This window comes from Capsicum annuum, chromosome 6 (assembly GCF_002878395.1).
Source record: "Capsicum annuum cultivar UCD-10X-F1 chromosome 6, UCD10Xv1.1, whole genome shotgun sequence".
NCBI classification, from domain to species: Eukaryota; Viridiplantae; Streptophyta; class Magnoliopsida; order Solanales; family Solanaceae; genus Capsicum; species Capsicum annuum.
Window position 1 is genome coordinate 33,345,048 of NC_061116.1, and position 8,248 is coordinate 33,353,295.

General features: G+C 35.8%; 1 pseudogene; it reads right to left on the reverse strand.

Moving 5' to 3' along the window:
- Positions 1–704: 704 nt before the first annotated feature.
- Positions 705–2,580, reverse strand: LOC107874394 (annotated as a pseudogene).
- Positions 2,581–8,248: the final 5,668 nt, after the last annotated feature.

Consider the following 8,248-nt stretch of genomic DNA (forward strand, 5'->3'; position numbering starts at 1 on the left):
CTCTTCTTAATGTAATCATCCTTCACCAACACTCTACCATCCTCCCCCTTAATATACTTTACCTGGTCAAGGTCACGGCCCTTCCTCTCCCTAGCCTTTGCAAGCCTAAACAACCTCCTTTCCCCTCTTTTCTCTTCTAACCCCATATACAATCTCTCAAATGCTGCCGTCTTAGCCGCCATAACTGCCAACTTAGCCTCTGTCCTAGCTGTCTTGTATTCCTCCCTATTAGCCCACTTCTCATCTTTATCCTTACTCTCACCCAACTTAGCAAATGCCTCTTTCTTAGTCTCCACTTTCTTCTTAACTTCTTTATTCCACCACCAATCCCCCCGACAATGACTGGCCCGACTCCTGGACATACCCAATACCTCACTAGTAGTCTCCTTGATGTACCTAGCCATCGTATCCCACATACTATCCACGTCCCCTGCCATGATCACTCAACAAAAAGTGTCAAAATGACACTTGATATTAGTTGAGGTGCCAAAAATGAACAACGTCTAGTTTAGGTGCTAAAGTGAATGATCGTGCCAAATTTAGGTGCGTGTCAATGTGTTTGGCCTTTATTAAAACAAAAGAAAATGTACAACCCAATACACTAAAACCAGGTCTAGAAGAACAAACCAAATAATTAAAACAAGATGGGAAACTGTAAAAGGAAAAATCTAACTCAGAAACTTTAGTCGTCTCCTTGACTCCGCCGCTGTAGTTGATGGAGAGTCTTCTTTTACGGGTTCCTAGTGAAGCTCAGCTTCGGCACTGAAGCCCCATTCATGATAGATCACTCTGTAATTTGCATTGCTGCTATTACAAATGAGATCGAGTGCTTCAAACTCATCAACTTATGTGTATGATCAGGCAAATCTACACAATGACCCACATCCTAATATTGAAATAAACCACCATAGTATTAACTCATGTGTACGCCACATCCCATAAATCAATCATGAACAAGCACTAAAGGTAAAATTCCTTAAACATGTAATCACAATGCTATTAAAGAACAACCTAATCAAAACATCCATTCAACAATGCTTACAGCAGGCCAAAACAAAGTGTGTATACTACAACAACGTTTGTGTCTGTCTTTTCAAAATTTTAACTTCCAAGCCAAAGATCGTGATCTGATTAAATTTGTGTAGACTACTTCTGCTTTAGGTGATCCATGCAAAAAACTTGATACTTAAGCAAATATTTTTAATCTTGTGTCAAGAGGTTTATCATCTAGGTCACTTGTATCAATTAGCATTCTCACTAACACTGGGGACTTGGCTAACAAGAGCTTGATAAGTTGCATATCATGTGTGATTCCTACAAAGCAACCTAACTTAACTTCCCTGAGGTGATTAAATGTCACGTCAGTAAAAAGCTTGAGCTCAAGGCATTCTAGAATACGATCATCCTCTTTATCTTGATAGTCAACCTAAGAAAGATAACAAGTAGTCAACTCTCATATTACTGAGGATCAAGAATTATGAAAAGAGTCAAAGCACTAAGAACCTTAATTTCGAGATACTCTAAATATGGGGAGCTTCTTATCAAGCAAAGAGCATATAAAAGCTCATATGATGGTTTAGCCAGCATAATATTAGGCAGGTAAAATCATTTGACGCTGCTAAGATCAAAGGGAAGCCTTGTTGGTGCTTCAAATCTTTCTTCTGCAATGAACTAGGAAAATATTATCAAAATTCCAGATTAATAAAGCCCAAAAGAAATTCCATTAGCTAAAGTGCATAACAGTGAAGTCAGGAAACAAAATTTACCTCAGAATTGAAGAAGTTAAAGAGGAGGTGCTTGAGAGCAGAACAAGACTCGAAAACCTTGGCAAAATCAAGATCCTCTGCCTTAATATAGTCACAGTTCAGAGATGCTTTTACCAGACGAGGGACATTCTTTAGGCAAATAAAACTTATATTACCTGCAAAATTGAATGATCTCAGCATGGGGGCATTGATGTCAATTGTGTCTGGATTGTCAGTGATGTCCAGCACCAACTTCTCTAGCAACGGGAAATGAGATATTAAACTTTCCAGTAATTTATAAGAAATTGTGACTTCATATATCTCCAAACTAATTAACTTATCAAATCCTTAAAAGGTTGATGGATCATGTATTGAGCAATTATGAAGATTTAGATGTCTCAACTGCGAACATGTGAAAAGTGAAGTAGAAAATTTGTAAAACTTTCTAAATGGAAGGTGAGGAACAAGATGTTCAATGTCATTCCTTGAGAGGAAACATACAAAGTTGTCAATCTCCGGACAACTTTCGAGATTAACAATATTGAGGGTAAACTTAGTAATAGGTCCTTCATGAAGGGTCAAAAGCTGGTAGATAATCTTTGTAAATTTAACTGTGGGGGTTAGTAAATCCTTTTTTGTTTTCCAAAGAGATGTATCAAGATTTAACTCTGTAAATCTACACCAATAATAACTCCATTTTTTTTGATAAGACGCTTGTCCTCAAAGCATCTTTACATGGAAAATGCATCAAAATGACATCGATTATATTATCAGGCAAGTAGCTAAGGACGTCAGGAAGTAGACTTCGACAATGCTTTCTGCCCTTAGAAGGCATCATAATACAAAAATCACAAAAGCAATAATACAAAGTAAGGATTCTCCAAATTATGTGGATGGAATTGCTATTCATACTGACTGATCAACATAAGAACAAAAATAACACTTAGAACAATAATCACTAAAATCTTGTAGCAATAAACAATAATAAGAAGTAAGGAATCTCAAACTATCTGGGTAGAGCATATATTCACATGATCAAACTAACACAAGAAATGAAGGTTCATTCTAGTTGAAATCAATCAACTAGCTCCTTTTATTTAATACCTATGTTGCTTTTGTCTTGAGATATCTGTATCGAATGGGTAGGAAATTAGCTTGGGAATTTCATACAGATTATTCAAAAAGCAACAAAATCAGAAGAAAAAAACACTTGACATACCCATACTGATTATGAACCAGTAAGGAAATTCATGTAACATAGCTGAATATCCATTACTTGTATTCTCACAGAAAGAACACTAGGAAAACATGTTCCTTAAAATGAGGAAAATGAATTCTCTAATAAAAGTAGGGAAAACAAGTTCCACAAGTGGCCACCCCTACCCCAACCCCAACAACCCCTAACCCCAATACCAACCCCCACAGCACCCTAGCCCCTATACCAACCACAATTGTGTTTGTCTAGATTATATACAAATGATTTTATTACAATATTTTCTGCTTTTCCCTAATATGACATAATAAGTAAGAAACCCTCTTATTTTGCAGGAAAATATTTACCATTGTATCAAATACCCCCTAAGAGTTAGCCTCAATAGAAACCAGAATCGCACTATTTATGTGCTTCTTCTTCTTCTTCTTCTTCAAACTTATTAGCCAACACAGCTAACAAGGAGAAAAATAATATCCAGAATTTGGTAATTTTAAATCCTAAAAATAAGTTTAAGTTGTTTCACTAGATTTTGAACATCAAATTAGTAATTTTACTATTAAAGTTTGTGAACCCTAATGAATGCCATAACCTCAACTATTAATCAATATTTAAGTGTAGTTGTGGAGAATCAAAGCTGAATATGGGGAAAGAGAGAAATAAGTGAATTGCAAATTAACGATTAAGATTACATAGGAATAAATGATACTCGAGGGCTACGATGATGCCAACTCAGCTGAGTTGGTTATAAAGCTTAACAGCTTGGAGAGAGAAAACCAACAAACATCTGGTAAATCCAAATCGTCTTCTCATCCTGAATATTCTCCCCTTCTTCCTTAGTCCTCCTTCTTTCTTTCTCTAATGCAGATTATGAGCTCATCAATGGAGATCCCACTATTTTAGTTTCATTATTTTTAGTTCATTTAAGTAGTTTTTTTAGCTGTAGTCATAATCTTTTCATTTATAAGAAAATATTGAATAAAATTGCCCCAAAAAGTGTTGTTGATCTTAAATTTCTGTTCTAGATCTTGAAAATTGATATTTTTTGAGAATGGTAACAGTAATCTTGAAAATTGGTATTACAGCTAAGTTTTGTGAACTGTGCGTGCGATTAACAATGACGGATGGTACTAACTTGAAGATTATGAATGATAAACTCGCAAGACATAATGAAGCGATAGATGGGCGGACTGCCAGTCGCAGAGATTTCCAGGAAACTCGGGCTGGAATTAGAGGAACTCTTGAATTTGATTCTCTATCAATTGACCACACTAGAGAAATCCCCTACTCAAGGACCACATCCCCTCCTAAGTGGGAAATGCCCAGTTTTGAGCCACGTTGCTCGGACTTTTCAAAAATGCCATTGGTTGCATGTCAGATACTACAAAAAGTGTATTTTAGAGAATCCAACATGGGTGCGGCAACCTTTTTGGAGAGTCCGGACAACATAGTTTTTGAGGGGAAAGAACCTAAGGTATGGTTTAGAAACTATGAACAATATTTCAACTTATAAAGAAACTCTAAAGAATTTGAAAGTAGATGCTGCTACACTCTATCTTAGTGGTATAGCTGAAAAATGGTACAATTCCTTAGTATTGAGAAGAGGGGTTGTGACATGGGCTCAAATCAAAGAAGATCTGTATATCAAGTTTTGGGACACACTAATGGACAATAGAGTAGAGGAGTTTAACTGGTTGACTTAGACAAAAGGAATTCTTGGGCAAATTTGAGGATCTCAAAGCTCAAATGATAATGAGAAACCATGTATTGAATGGGTCTCACTTCCTCTAGATCTTTGTAGGAACCCTGTACAAAGAAGCCAAGTATGAAGTCAAAATGCCTTCAGCCTTGCTATAAAACAGGCTAAAATGAAGGAGAAAACTATTGAGCCTATGCAGAAAAGGGAGAAACCAGTCTCCAAAACTTCTCACTCTTCTGTGAGTAATACTTCCCTATCAGCCCATAGACCAACAACTTATAGGCTAAGTTTGCATGGACTCTTCACTGTCAATACCGCACCTTCGGATTCTCTAAAAATACTTTTTCTACAAAATCTAACATGCACCCAGTGACATTGAGCAACATAGCTTATAGGTTGAGTCCAGAGTTAAATGAGTACAAAAATAGTAATCATCTCCATTATAGATGTGGGGAGAAATATACCACCGAAAAGAGGTGCAAAAACAAGCAATTGAATTGCATTACAGGGGAAAATAAAGAAGCATTGGAGGAATCGATAAGAGAAGTTGTTGTACCTGATGCAGTACCTGACATTGTAAAAGAATGAGAGCTATAACAACTGAGGTGGAAAACTAAAAGTTTTAGTGCATTATCAGGTAATCATACCAGAGTAAACTCAATATTAGTAAAGGGAAGTAGCCAAGAACAACTGACTGTGCTAGTACACTAAGGCACAACTCATAGTTTTATTGATGAGAAGGCTGTTAAAGAAACTGGATACGCCCCAATTTACAGTGTACAGTTGGCAGAAAATGAACAATATAAGAAGAACGAAGTTTAAACATGATCAGCAGTAGTACTATGGTTAACTGATAAGAAAGGAGCAGACCTTGATGGCACACCTATTTTTGATCAGTGTGAATCCATCACTAGAATAGGAGACAGTGGATGAACCAATACAGGAAGTGGTAGACAGTTTTAAGGATTTATTTATAAGATATCAGAATGCCTGGGAGTTAGAACATATGACAGAACTTTTCAGTGTGTTATATCATACCAGGGTCTCAATAGAAATACAGACCGAATGATATGGAAGGGAAATGAAGATTGAAGAAGGAAAATCCTCTATGAAGTCCAAGTCTGGTTACAAAGTACAAACCAGGAACCAACTGCTTCGCGGTTCAACCCCGAAAAGATATGGAAATCAAAGGCCCAAATTAAGGTACGTATTTTATGTTGTTGGTGTCCAACGGAGCATGTCTTACCAAAGATATTTACAAACAGAGAGGTTACCAATTTTGTAACGAATGTTATATGTGTGATGAAATTGCATAAAGACCATCAACCAACCTATTTGGCTATTTCAGCACTTTCCTGCTGCTAGTACAAATGTGTCTAGGCAAAAGCCTAATGGACGTGGTGTAAGTGAGAAGTGCATAGTGTCTGAGCCAACTTGCATTGACCTCGACTATGCTACCAAGTACCTGCTACCTCCCAATAGAATAAGTATATGGTAACACTCTACCCACCAACCACAAGAAGATAAAAAAAATCACCTATAGTATTTTGACTCCATCAGAATTTGAACCTTCCAAAACATTAGTTTCTTGAGCTTTAAAAAACTATGAAAACGAAGAAACTTTTTATTGACTTAACGAACACATATGCATAACCAAATGGAAATGAACAACTAAAAATAGAATATTGAAAAAGAAGATAGATACACTAATTGTTTTCACATATTGCAAGCTCAGTTCATCAAAAAAGGAAAAGATACCAACAAAACACAGAGAAAATAAAAAAAAAATAATGTACCTAGCTATCGTGAATTATCAGAGTGAAAGATCTCTTTGCGAGTTAAAGATCTTTTTGGGGATTTTTGTCAAACACCTTAAGCCCCTACTTGTTAGTTCTGTGAAATGCTTCACCTATTATGCCGAAATTTGTAGTTTTCAAGTATTTTATTTATCCTAATATGGGGGCATGGGCTTTGGACCTATTTAATTGTTTTGAATAGAGATGGCAATGGTGCGGTGCGGGTGCAGGTTGGGTTTTTTCTAAACCTGCAACTTTTAAGATCGTACCGCACCGCACCGCATCACCTTTAAACCCGCATAAACCCGCCCCACATTCATACTCACATATAACCACACCGCACCGCCCCATGTTTTTATTTTTTCCTTTTTTTTTGAAAAAATCGTAACTCCATTGATCATAATATTTTTAAATCTACAATTAGGAAATAATAAGTAATTTCTATTATATCACTTTTCACTAAAAATTGTCAAAAAGTATAACGCGTACAAGTAATGATCAAATAGAATATTTTTATTAAATGAATAGAGATGTTAAAAAAGCTACTATAAAATTATTTATTTGTAGTGTTATACATGTCATTTTAAGTATCATCAAATTTTAAGTAAAAAATACATATAATTTTAGGTATATTCACGAGAACAATACTAATTTTTAGTTTTTTTTTAATTTAAACCCGCATATACCCGCAACCCGCACCACACCATTTAAAAAAACTTACTTTAACCTACCCCGCACCACATAACTTAAAACCCACACTGCTCCGCATATCTTAAAACCCATACCGCCCCATTACCATCCCTAGTTTTGAAGGGTATATTTAACTTTTCAAATTTCTAGAGGAGGGAAGGGTAAAAAATGCACCTAAAGTACCGTGTATTATTAAATTGGAAGTAGATAGTCTTTTGTTTTTGGGTCCCACTCGATATTTGTATTTTATTGGGCACGATTAAATTTGGATTTGCATTAAAAAAACTCCACATTATTGATAAAATACTCACTAACAAAGATGCTCAATATCCAAATATAAAATTAGACACATCTAATTACCACTCTGTTAAACCTGTTAAATTACATTTAAACACTTGAACTAAACTATATTTCGATTGAGTGCATGAATGCATGATAAAGTATTCACACTATAATTTTGGCTCAAATTATAAAAAAGAAGTATACTGATTATAAGACCCCATAAATTTCGATGAATTTATTTTGGACCCTCCCTCGTGTTTAACGATAATTGTTGACTTGAATTAGGATAAGAGATGTTAAAGGGATGATTGGGGAGAGTTTCAAATTTTTTGAAAAGCATTCGGGGTCATTTTGGGACCCCAAACTAGTGAGGGTCCACGAGGGACGTTCCACACTATGTGTATACCACGTTAAGGGCACAACAGGCCATGTGCATGCCACGATAGTAGCATGCCATGCCACTGGGCACAAATCGCCCAGTTTTTTATTTAGTTTGGGGTAAAGGTTTTTGGTCCTTAACCCCATTAAACGACTTTAAAATACTTTTTAATCCCTACTACACATTCGTTATCAACTTTCATTACTGTTCTCCCTCCCTTCAACTCCCAAGTGAAGTAAATTAAGGGTTTCCTCAAGAATTCAATTCTCCGGGCTCTAAAATCGGAATTCTCTCAAAATTCTTCCATCATTAAGGCAAGTTGGACACTTTCTATTTTAATTATTATATTATTGGATTAATTTACTTAGTACTTAAGTGTTCTTTAATGTTTGGTTTAAACTAGGATTGAGGGTTTTTGGTTATCAAACAATTTCATTCTTTCTCTCC